Source organism: Cyprinodon tularosa, unplaced genomic scaffold (genome assembly GCF_016077235.1).
Source record: "Cyprinodon tularosa strain WSP-4 unplaced genomic scaffold, ASM1607723v1 ctg3, whole genome shotgun sequence".
NCBI classification, from domain to species: Eukaryota; Metazoa; Chordata; class Actinopteri; order Cyprinodontiformes; family Cyprinodontidae; genus Cyprinodon; species Cyprinodon tularosa.
The window spans coordinates 1728378-1742259 of record NW_024039007.1 but is presented as its reverse complement, the minus strand read 5'-3'; positions in this window follow the sequence as shown (position 1 = coordinate 1742259).

Genomic DNA, 13882 nt, shown 5'->3' with positions numbered 1-13882 from the left:
CTATCCCTAGAACATTGTTTACCTAACACATAATCCCTTACATAAGGTCCATTAAAGGTTAGAGCCTTTGCATTGAGAAAGTACACTGCCTGGCCCCCAAAAAAAGTTGCCATGTGAATTCAACTAAGCAAATAGGTATGAGCCTCCTATGGGATAAATACTGCATGGGCGATTATCTTTCAGCTGGTAACAAGTTATTTAACCCCAACTGGTGCAATGACTTGCTTCTCATTTCCTAAACAACCATGTCGAAAGACACATCCCGTGGTCGTGGAAAAGATGTTAGTCTGTTTGAGAAGGGTCAAATGATTGGCATGCATCAAGCAGAGAAAACATCTAAAGAGATTGTAGAAACTACTAAAATTGGGTTAAGAACTGTCCAATGCATTATTAAAAACTGGAAGAATAGTGGGGACCCATCATCTTCAAGGAAGAAATGTGGCCGGAAAAAAATCCTGAATGATCGTGATCGGCGATCATTTAAATGTGTGGTGAGATCAAATCGAAGAAAAACAACAGTAGAACTCAGGCCTATGTTTAATACTGAAAGTAAGAGCATTTCCACACCCACAATGCGAAGGGAACTCAAGGGATTGGGACTGAACAGCTGTGTAGCTATAAGAAAACCACTAATCAGTGAGGCTAACCGGAAAAAAAAGGCTTCAATTTGCTAGGGAGCATAAAGATTTGACTGTGGAGCAATGGAAGAAGGTCATGTTGTCTGATGAATCCAGATTTACCCTGTTCCAGAGTGATGGGCGAATCAGGGTAAGAAGAGAGGCAGGTGAAGTGAGGCACCCACCATGCCTAGTGCCTACTGTACAAGCCTGTGGGGGTGATGTTATGATCTGGGGTGGCTGCAGTTGATGAGGTCTAGGTTCAGCAACTGTATGTGCTCAAAGAATGAGGTCAGCTGACTACCTGATTATACTGAATGACCAGGTTATTCAATGGACTTTTTCTTCCCTGATGGCACAGGCATATTCCAAGTTGACAATGCCAGGATTCATCGGGCTCAAATTGTGAAAGACTGGTTCAGGGAGCATGACACATCATTTTCACACATGGATTGGCCACCACAGAGTCCAGACCTCAACCCCATTGAGAATCTTTGGCATGTGCTAGAGAGTTCTTTGCGTAGCGGTCAGACTCTACCATCATCAATGCAAGATCTTGGTGAAAAATTAATGCAACACTGGATGGAAATAAATCTTTTGACATTGCAGAAGCTTATCAAAACACAGTGAATGCGTGCCGTAATCAAAGCTAAAGGCGGTCAAACAAAGTGTTAGAGTGAGTAACCTTTTATTTTGGTGGCAACTTTTTTTTTGACCAGGCAGTGTATGATATAGTAATTTATACCTGTCATTGTTTAAATCACCGGTTTTGGCCAAATTGCCCATAATTAGAATGGGTCAGGTCATGAGTTATCTCTATAGTTATGCTGTTATAGTTTTAGGCTGCTGGAGGACATAGGGGCCACTTTTCATTCTGTTTAATTCTATTTCTAATTTCCCATTCTTCAGTATTTGTTTGGTAAACTCCTAATTTTATGTTTTCCCTACTTTTCCCATCTGGTCTGTTCCTGTTAGGCTGTGACACCATCCTTGAGATAAACATCAGCTGTGCTGCTGCCATCAACACTTTTGTTTATGGCATGTTGGAGCTGTTGGAGCTTGGCCTGTTTTTCAGTGTAGTCCTTTTTCTCTAACTGTGACTCATTATGTGTGTTCCCTTTCAACCTCTGACATGGGAGCAGGCTCGGAGCTCGTCTGCCTGGCTGTTTGTTTCCTGGATGGGGCTGCCTCTGGAGCTAGTTAACAGTTACCTTTTGTATCTCTGCTTCTTTCGTTATGTCGGCTTCCCTCCTTGAAGCCCAGCCGGCCTTGGTGCATGGCTGCTCACATTGAGCCTCGTTCTTCTGGAGGTTTCCTCCTGTTAAAAGTTAGTATTTCCTCTCCACTGTCACTACAAGCATGCTTGGTGTGAGGGATTGCTGAAGAGTCAATGAGTTGATTCGATCAGCTGGTTTTCCTTAGATATAAAACTAACCAATCTGACTGAATGATCTGGTTTAATTTTCTCTGTAAATTGCTTGAGATGACATAAGTTGTGAATTGGGGCTATATAGACCCACAGCACAATACTGCTTAGCCATGTTTCATAGTTAGGATGTTGTGGTGTTCAAAATACAAATATATCAGCATAGATTTTGTTCGGGCATGGAAGGCTGAAAGGTATTTTTTTAATAATTTTTTTATCTGACCTCTTTCCCCCATGGGTTTTGTTTTCCCTAAATGCCATATGGTCTACAGTTTAGATTCATAATATGAAATGGTTAAAAAGGTTCTGATGCTACATGCCAAAGAGACTAAAAGAGCGATTGGGCACACATAACACATGTCTACTTGAAAAAGACTTCCACAATCCACAGGCTCATAAAAACACCCAGAGTTAATAATGTGGAAGCCCAGGCTGTGTCACATTCACTGGGCAATGCATTAAGGTGCTGATGGACACTTTATGGGGGAAACATGGGGCTGCATTTATAAGACAGGGCACACACAAGTTATGTCGCTCCCTGAGTCACCTTGTGTACACATACACACAACTGTGCAGCATAACATCCCAGCCGTCTCCTGTGATGGATACTGCTCCCTGCGGAGATGAGTGTATTAGAAGACAGAGTGATGGTTTGAAAGCGTGGAGGCTGGAAGGGAACCTGCAACTATTTACCTTCTCAATCCAATTGTCTCTTTCTCATATATCTTTTTTGGTAAAAATTATGCAGAATTCTCTTTTCTTTAAACTTGTTTTAAACATCAACATGATCCATCAATGTGATACCTTCCTAGGGTTTATTATTACCCTATTAAACTCACATCAAATAATTCATAAAACCTGATTTCTTTCAGTATTACTAAGGATGGTCTGTGAATATTTATGGCTTACCCAGTGTCCCTTTCTTTTGCTCTATTTTCTACTCTATATTTAGGCGTCATGTCACCACAGAGCAGATGCACTATTTATCATCCGTGATTTCCTTAAAGCTTCGTGATTTAAGGAAACTAAAAACACCCATAGGTTTATCCATACAAGCATGTTACGACTCTATTAACTAAAAGTAAAGTCAGACGAAGGCCCATTTCTACAGTTACCTTTTTATATTGATTTTTTTTCTCTGACACTGTAGGATACTGCAGCCAACTCTGATACCATGAACCTTCCCCAGGCCCATTAACCAGCTTTAATCATTTGAACACTTTTGGGAATTAATCGGCCTAATCGGATTGGCAGGGAAAGTATCAAACCACTTAATTTGATCTGGCCTGGTCGGCTTTTACACGGAAAGGGGAGGGGTGGGGATGGGGACATTATAAGCAGCTTTTCCATGTGTCCGTCATTTGAGTTACTTCCTGATTGACAACACATTTTAGCAATGTTCTAATGAAGACTTTTAATGGGCAAAACAGCCAAAGGAAAAAATATCAATGGTAAATGGTTTGTAAGATTTATTAATAAATTTAAAAGCTTTTAATTTATCTAATTTAGCCTATTTGTGTAAAAAAAAAAATTTATGTTTATGCTTGTTTTTATACATAAGGCTATATATTATCACATCCACAAAGCTGGACATGTGATTGTCTGTACCTGTCAGTTTGAATGAGAAGATCAAATCTGAAGCAAGAAAACAGGCTCAGTACTTGCACATATTTTGCTTTTCTTCAACCATCCTGTTTCATCAGTCTCCTTATCACCCCCACAGCATCCTCAGCCCCTCCTCCACAACACCTACCAACCTTCACAATTTCCTATTTTACTGAGAGACACCTACAGGCGTCTCCATCATTATTGCTGTTTAATCCAGATATTAGCTTTAATACCCCACCTTCATGTCTTTATCATATAAAATCATTTCACCCTTATAAAATAAAAAGACACTAGCAAGGCAGGACACAAATCAAAAAGTCAAAAAAAAAAGATACAAAATGCTACAGAATGTAATTAATGAAAAAAAACAGAAAAAACAACAGTATTATAGTATGTTAAAGATCAAAGTCCCAGTAATAATCATAATGTGAGCAATTAAAATAAATGGAAAAGATTCGCCTTAATTTTATATCTACAGTATATATGTACATATCTGTATGACTATCTGTATGACTATCTAGATGGATGGTGGACAGAAAGATAGACTAGATGATAGATAGATAGATAGATAGATAGATAGATAGATAGATAGATAGATAGATAGATAGATAGATAGATAGATAGATAGATAGATAGATAGATAGATGGATAGATAGATAGATATTATAATAAATAAAAATTATATTAATTCTATACATACAGCATATGTATTAATAAGGAGTTGTACACCAGAGTTTAATTAAAACTTATGACAGTGTACAATTGATAGCGACCAGCAAACAAGAAAAAGGGTGACAGCCATGTATAATAGGTTTCTACTAAATCTCAAGGACTTCTATAATAAAACAGAGTCCTTCAATTTGCTTTTCCGCAGATCACTTATGTCATAACACTTTGCTATCCTGATCTTTATCATGCTTGGTTTGCACCCATTACACACTTACATCCTCCCAGTTGTCCTTTCTGTTTTATCACCATACAGCTCTTCCAGTCTTGATTTATTAAAACATTTTTGCACCTTAGTATTCACACCCCTAGAATGTAAAGTTTAAGATATGGCCGGTGTTATAGGATGTAGGATTTTTGAGAACTAATCATTTATTGTTTAACACATTTATGCTTGTGTGAACCATTTTCTGGTGCTGTTGTGCACTGCAGAGTGCAGATGCCTGGTGTTTTGTGAGAAGCTCATCCATTTGGCCAAACAGGTCATTGTACAGAAAGCAGCTTGACTTCAGCATGAGCAGCTTGAGGCTCAGGTGCAGAGATTGGGGGGAGCTCAGCATATAGTGAAGGTTTTGCCTTAAACAGACGTTACTAACTTATTGAGCCATAGCTTAAATTTCATATTGAAGATATAATACCTAAACAAAAAAAAAGTTTTTTGCCAGATGAATAAGGAAACTTTGAGGTGAACAGTAAGTTAAAGTGGATAGGCGAAAAAGATGTAGTTCAGCTTCACGCACTGGCTGCTTTTTTCACAGAAAACGTAAAGAGCAAGTGAAACAGAATACTTTATTCTTTTATAACAATAAAATGCTACAGTGAGCTGCCCATAGAAGTAATTTTTAGGGAGGACTATGCAGAACATATTATTCAGTTACTTATAAAGGTCCAATGCAAAATAAGGGCCTTGATTATGTTAAAGGAAATGGATTTATTACCCTCTTACTTCTAGAGAGAAAATGAAAATGAGCTTAATATAATGAGTCCCATTGCAGGTTGTCATAATGAAAAACATAATAGCTGGTGGAATTCCAGCATTATGCAAAGCAATGTCTTTAAAGTGCTCAAAAGTTGCACAGTATGTGACTTTTCAAGGTCCCACGATGAGCGTTCACTCAGGATATTAGCCTTTGTGTGTCTAGACGCCACTTGCCAGGGTGGGACAAGAGATGCCAGGAGTCTCAAGAGACTGACAGGCTTTTGGACCAGCAATTATCCAACACACAAATTCAATATGTGCCAAATCAGCTAAAAGTGCTCCATCATGAGAGGGGAAAGGTCATTATCAGACAGAATACCACTTTGTAGTGATGCTTAAGATGTTTTGATACTTGGAAGGATTCTATCCAGAAACACTTTCCCATACTCAGAAAGCAATGGGAAATCTAACAATAATAGAACGTGAAGGATTAGATCAAAACATACCAAAGCTGCATTTATTTCACAGGAACATTCTTCAGACTTTTATAAAGACTGGTACCTTAGTAAATATGTAGATTAATTTCAAGTGCCACCATCTTGACAGACATATAAGGCGATTTTGCATCTGAGCTTCGTTACAATCTTTAAAAAGCCAAAGCAATGGAAAACAACATCTTTATTGACTGGTAATGCTTGATCGGTTAAAATTAATCAACATTTTGTAGTTTTTTGGTTCTTGGCTAAGAAAAGTTAGAAGTATGGTCCACAAAAAGGTTAAATCTAATGCATAATTTCTTAGCGACCTTGTCCTAAAAGTCAGCTGCCTTAAATAATACTATAAGTCAGATTTATATGACTTATACATACTAAATTAGAAGAAAACAAATAAATGTTCATAATTGAGTTAATTGGTAACTGAGCAGTCTGTTGGCAAATTCCACAATCTTTAGAACTTGAAATTCAAATGTAATTTAATTGGGTTTGTTGTGTCTCAAAGATCCTGAAGCTGCTAATTTATTTAGGCCAGAAACACAAGGCCTTTTTCTGAGAGTCAGTAGTGTCAGCTCAAGTATCATCTGATGTACTTGTGCAACAGTTTGAGAATCAGGAATTAATAAGATCGATCCATTTTTGATCGATCCCAGCGGGGGGGGTACACTAGACAGGTCACCACTCTATCACAGGGCAACACAGAGACAAACAACCAATAACACACGTACTCACACCTAAGGAGAATTTAGAGAAGCCAATTAACCTAACAGTCATGTTTTTGGACTTTGTGAGGAAGCTGGAGTACCCGGAGAGAACCCATACATGCAAGGGGAAAACATGCAAACCCCAAGCATAAAAGTCCCTAGGGCAGGAATAAAACCTGGAACCTTCTTGCTGCAAGGTAGCAGTGCTACCCACTGGCCCATTGAGCTGCACTTTAGCAATATCATCTCTATTAAATCCTGATCTATACTCTCATATGGATCTAGGATTTTTTTTTTAGCTTATTAGTGAGGGATGAAATGTATTCCTAGTTTGAGTTAAGATCCCAGTAAAATGTTTTATTTGTATCTATTAGATTTGCTATTTAAATGAAGTGGAAAAAAGTGTTTCTGTTTAAACTTGCCCACTGATCTATGGCGTACTGCTTTTATAATTTCACTATCAACTTCCTCACTGAAGAACAGGCAGTGGAGGTAAATCAAGGACATTTTAATAAGCAAAGACTACCAAGTGCTCACCTGAGACTTGGACTGCACCAGCAGGTATGTTTTTTTTTTTGCCTATTATGCAAAAGACATAACATGAGATCTCCCCTCCTTTCTGCAGCTACTATAGCTACCAAGTGGCTTATATTAAGCTCATTAAACAAAGGTTATTGGCTGTCTTTAGAATAATCTGGTTTGCTTTTAAGTGTAAAGTCAGCATATGCACTGGTACATTGTAATCATCATATCATGTGATATTCTACCCATATTTCCCTCCCCTTCCTTCAGAGACTCATGTCACTTGGATAGCAGTGACAAGTTGGGGTTTAAATTACAGAAATTCACTGTGGCATGATTTGAAAACTTTCATTAATGAAAGACTAATGATAATTTATCTGGACAGCGGGGCTGCCTCTCTTTGAATAACAGAGCAGTTGCAGGATACTTAACTTGATTGATTTTCTCCACTATAGAGATTGTGAGCCAAAAAGAAGAAAAGGAAAAAGGGGTGAAATTTATTGTAGCTCCATGCATTGCTGGTGATATAGTTCATAAACTGACAGTGTGTCTTTTCATGTATTATTTTTCTTTTAAGAACAACTTAGAGTTAATCCCTAGGTGTGTTTTTGCGGGTAAGCCAGGTGATGAATCTTGGCTTTATGCTGTACATCTTGCAGGGAGAGGGTCTTATTTACACTCCCTCCTATTAGCTTAATAAGAAGAATTACCACTTTTATGCACCAAAAAGTGCTGCTGAGCTGCTGTATCCAACAAGTTATGGAAGCAGTCTGCATATGTTGAAGATTTCCTCTTAAAGACAGTACCATTAAACCCATTAAACCATTTATTAGGCGGAAGAGAATTTAGCATTATGCTTCTAACACGCTTTTGAGCCAGAAGGAGCACGGTTGAAGACAGATATCTCTGCCTGTCAGTGGATGTGGGCCTGCTGTGGAAGGTTATAAATAGATAATTGCTCTGGAGCCGCTGCTGCAGGTTAAAACGAGGGAGCTTGCTCAGGGCTTGGTTGACTCATCGCCCTGTCTCCCTGCATCATGTCAGGTACCTGGAGTTTGCACCTGTCACAGCACTTCAGGAAACTACCTCCAAAACATTGTCCTGCATTTCGTAAGCTGAAGTGTTTAACTTTATGAATTAATTATTCCAGATCAAATTATTTTTTGGAGGCCATTTTAGAGAAAGCATTTTTCTCTTGTGCATTATTTCTATCCAGAGTTTATTTAGTAATGAAAAGAAAGTAAACTTCTATTTAGGAATAGTCTCACCAGTTTTGTTACACTACCTTAGGCATATAACTTCTTTTGATTTCTAAAACTAGCTCTTTTAATTTCAGATGGCAAAATGCTGAAGATACTAACTTAAATATCATGCACTTCATACAACAATCAGTATCATAGTCTATCAAAAATCAATCTAGAGGATGAATCACACATTTCCATTGGTAAATATCTGGTCTACATCCAGATGTATCAAAAGATTTCAGTTTATATTTCAATAAAGTTCATTAATGAATTTCAGTAATAATCAAACTATCAAGCAGTGGTTGTTTTTGATATAAGCAATATTGATCATTGCCCAGGGTGACAGAGGGATGATTAGTTAATGTCAGAATAAACTGCTGTGCTCTACAGTCTTACTTAGGGAAAAATGTGTTGTTGTTTTTTTACAATTTTGTTTTTAAGTGGGAGTGGTGGCCTAGTGGTTAGGGCATAGAGCTTGGAATCCTGAGGTTCTGAATTCGAGCCCCACTCCCACAGACTTTCACTTTGGGTCTCTGAGCAAAGACCTTAACCCCAAACTGCTCCCCAGGCGCTACATAATGGCAGTCCACTGCTCCGCAAGGGGATGGGTTAAATGCAGAGGTAAATAGCGAGATCCAATGCGAGATCAACACATAAAATAAAGGACTCAGAGCTGCATTCAATTATATCTTCTCAAAACTATAAATGACTTAGGTTGTCAAGAGCTTTGAAACATAATTTGAGATTTATAAAAAAAAAAAAAACAGGTTTATTTTTAAATCCCCTTGATGTTATGGTTTCTTTTGGGGTTTCAGTTAAACTGGGATTTTGTGTTTTCTTGCTAATTGGTTTCTTTGTTTCTGTGTTGTGTCATTGTAGCTGTTCTCTTATTATATTTAAGCAGTTTTGTATTTTTTGTTTTGTTTTGCTTTTTGTTGCTCTCTGTTACCCCCTTGTGCCAGTCTCCTTTCCCCTAGCTTCTAGTTGCTTCTATCCACACCTGCTCCTTATTAGCTAATTACCCCACCCTTTGCTCTGCCTCATATATAATCTTCCTGTTCACTTCCTCAGTACTGGTTTCTCTTCATTGCTTTGATCCTCATGTGTGTTTCCCCCTGGCGTCTCCTGGTTTTGATTTGTTTTTTTGTTCCTGGATTCATCTTTCTTTTGTCATCTACATCTAAATTAAATCTGCAAGAACTCATCTCATAAAAGGATTAGGTCAAGCCAACAAGGACACTTACGATATGGCATACACACATTTATGTGTATGTATGTACATACACATACTGCACAGTATCTTTGTTGTTCCAAGACCTGCACTTTTATGGACCGAGATGTCTGATGTATTGTATTGTACTGTGGCCTCTCCACCAGTTTGGGGGTCACTGCCCTGAGTGCCCCCAACAACCACATGCACCACTGATACTTTGACCCTCCAGGTTTTCTCCAGCTCTTCTCAGAGCCCCTGGTATATTTGTCTAGTTTCTCATGTTTTTTTTTTCTGATGTTGCTGTCCCTTGTGATGTCCCTATGTCTACCACAATGACTTGCCTCCACATAAGTGTATTTATATAAATATTTCTTTATAGCTTTATGTATGTGGCTATATATATATATATATGTTGTATCAAAAAGGGTATTTTGTCATTCAACCATTGTGTCCAAATGGATTTGGCATTTTAAGAAACCAAAAGCAATCATTCTTGAAACTGGGTTTTAAAACACAATTTAATCTAAAATGATACTGCCTAGAGATGTCCCGATCCAGGTTTTTGCACTTCCGATCCGATACCGACCGATACCAGCCTATCCGAGCATGTATTTAAGTTTAAGTTAAAGTATTTAGCCTTAGTTGTAAGACTCATGTTGAAAAGGGGTTTAGTACTCTTGATAACATCTAGCCAGCTAAATTAGGTGAGATTGAATAAAACACAATGCTTGGTAACAACATACTTACCTGTTTAAGAGATAAACACAAACTGGACAAAATTATGAATAGCAATCTGAAATTGCACAGTGAGCAGTAAAACCGTAAACAGTTAAAGGTGCAAGTATTACTGTAAGTTTGAATAAAAATGCAAAACAGGGGAACACTGGCGCAAAATAGTGGAATTGATCGTTTCAATCGGCGAAACTGGAAAATACGGACTGGATTTTTTTTTAAAAACCGGATCGGCAGTCTGGATCGGCATTTTACATGCTTTGCCGATACGCATTTTTTTGCCAATATTGGCGTCCCGATCCGATACGTGGATCGGATCGGGACAAGCCTAATACTGCCATACATCAGTGTAGGCCCATCTCTCTCTACCAGATACCAAAGCATGCATTTGGCTCATCTGTCGGCCTAGCATAAATACTACAGCATCTTCTGTGGTACTATGTATAGATGCACATCTTTGTTTTTTTTTGTTTTATAAATATGCCTTTTCTGTCTTCAGGACCAAATTTTCTGATGTTCTTTGAAACATGTATATGTCATGAACCGAGGACAGATGGACCCAGTATTCAGGAGAGACAGTCAGTAGGAAAGTTCAAAAGGTTTATTAAAATAAAAACAAAACAAAAGCGGAGCTGTGGCTCGCGGACACTGCAGGCAGGGGGGGGCTGGGCACCGCCCAATCTCAGACACTCTAGGGAGGAAACACAGGTAAGTGACCACGATCAACCAATAGAAGATTAACTGTGTTGGTCACTTACCTGGTTTAACAGTCCAGACCACAAGTGTCCCAGTGCTGCAGTCCCAGAGGTGATGGTGGAAGCTGATCCTGGTCAGGGATCCAGAACAGACAGGAACAGACAGAAACAGGCAGGATCCAGATCAGGCAGGAACAGAGACAGGGTCCAGACTTCCAGGCATCCACAGGCTTCCAGGAGGGTCCAGAGTCTTACTGGGACCAGAAGCATGACCAGTTGGTCACGCACAGGAGCAGACAGGATCAGGTGCAGACAGGCAGGCTCAGTGGAAGAGGGTAGCCGAGACAGGACGTGGAACCGGAACTTGAAGCAGACTTTAAACTGGTCTCCACCCAGGAGCCAGGCTTACTTAGATAAAAACTGAACCTCCCCCCATAATGAGCCAAAAACCCAGAGGACTCCACAGGGGAGGAACAGTGGACGATCAGGAGACGAGACAAACACTAAAACCCTCTTTCCACTGGCTGCCAGGATCCAGGACATGAACCAAATAAAAACTGAACAGAAAGACTGACAGAAAGACAAGCAATGATCTGGCCCTGAATGCTCAGGCTGAACTGAATATAAACCAGAGCATCCAGGTGAGGGGAATAAATTATAATTGAGGCAGGGAAAGAAGAGGGCAGGTGATAGGAATTACTAATTAGGGGAGAGCAAACAGGCCAGATCATGACAGTATATCATTTAAACAGGCATTGTACATAGAAACAGGATTCACCTGGGGTTGCCAATTATCCAAGAATTGTTAGTGCTATTCACTAATTACCAATTACCAAAACGAAAGACTTAAAAATAACAATACAACAAATAAAGACAAACATTATCTGATGACTGAGACTGATTTAACATATTGTTTTCTAGATGCAATGGAACTACTGAATCACAAAAAAGGTTTCATATAAAAAGAAAGGCACATCAATCATATTTGAACATGCAAAAACTATTATCGGTTAGCAATTATGCATATCTGAACAAAATATGATAATCAGTTTTCATAAAACTTATTTCTTAGTTGCATTTACACCAAATGAAATAAAGTAAATAAAACCATAGCAAATTTTGATTCACCTTCATCTTTGTTAATGAAATATACTGGGCCACTATTTGTCTATGAGGTTTGATGGTTTTACAATATTATTTTCAACACCATCCTCCTTTCAAATAAATGCGTTATTTATTAACCAATTTAGTTACATTAAGTAAAAAGCACATTTCAATGCTATTCACTTTATTAGCTAACTAATGGAGGGCTTCTGTCAGCCATCCATCCATCCATCCATCCATCCATCCATCCATCCATCACGCTGGTGTCTATCTCCAGCAGACTATGGGTGAGAGGCAGGTCACACTCTGGACAGGTCGCCAGTCCATCGCAGAGTTTTAATTTCCAACCCACCAATTTAAATGACATGAGCTTTCAGATTTTTTCCGGCTGTGAGGAAATGTAATCCAGGGTGAAATGACCTCTGACTACACAAATTAGCTGCAATGGGAGAAATTGTGAAGTTTATGTCTGAACCTGACCCTGGTTGAGGTGCCTTATGAGCCAACATTAAGTCAATAAGCTGGAAATGTTCTGTAGTGAGTGGTGCCATGGATCCATGAAGGTATTTCAAGTCTTCTGCAGCCAGAAAGAATGATGAGCGAAGCTATTCCAACCTTATTTATAGAGCACATTAAAACAGCTGGGACTAGCTAAATTCAAATAAAAAAAAATTTATTAATCCCAAAGGGAAATTAAATGTTTTAGTAACTCTTTGGCTTTTCCTTTTTTCTTTTAATGAGTTGTTGTAGATGTTGATAGCTGTAGGCAGTTAAGATCTCCTAGCGGTCTGTCTTGCGCCAGATCTGAATGAGCCTGACTGAACAAACTGTGGTTTGTTTGTCAAGTAGTCGTTAATCCAGGAAATTTGGATGCCTCTACCTCAATCTTAAGGAGTTCCCCCCAAAGTAAATCAGGTTGAATTGTGTAAATGCACTGGAGACAGCAAAGCACCTGATCCTCACAGTGCTGTCTCCCTTGTCTTAATAGCAGTACATTTATTGAAGCAGCTGTATAATGAATTCCTTAACTCCAACACCACGGCAATAAGCTTACTACAGCTGCTTTTCCAGTGCTAAATTAAAAGAAAGAAAGATAAAAATAAAAAAACAATAATGTCTACAAAAAATAAGATGACCATTAAGCAACAAAATGTATGTACACCACTGACCAGAAGAAAATAAAACTGATTAACACTTTAAGGCAAGGCGAGGCACGGCAAGTTTATTTGTATAGCACAATTCAGTACATAGACAATTCAAAATGCTACGCGAATTAGCAAAAAATTAGAAGAAAAATAAAAGCAGAGTAAAAGTAAATAAAGATAAAAGCAGGTAGTAAAGCAAATGAAACAGTTAAAAAGAGACCTTAAACTAATATTACATGAGTTAACAGTTTAAACATGTTAAAACACCAAAGAAAAGAGGTGGATCTTAAGAACAGATTCAAAAAATTCGATTAAAGAGGCTTTTCTAATTTGCAGTCACAAAGCATTCTATAGTTTGAGAGCTGCAATGACAAAAGCCAAATTCTCCCCTATAGTCAATCCAGTCCTGAGGGCCATAAAGTCACCTTGGCCGTGAGTGAAAAACGCTTTGTCAATGTTTTTCTGCAAAATACCTGTGACATTAATGTGTCTGCAATTCAAAATCCAAAAATTTCTGTCAGAGAAAACGAGGGGACAGTTCCTGCAAGTAAGTGACATTTTACTTTGGGTCAAACTATGATTAACAGTCAGTCATTTGCTGACTCGGTCAGACTCAACTCTAACCACGTTTAGTTAAATTCAGTTGTTGTAAAAACGAAAACGCACTGCAATTTGATCAATATTTCTTTTTGATACAAAGCTTAAAATTATATTTGATAGCCAGTAAACTGGT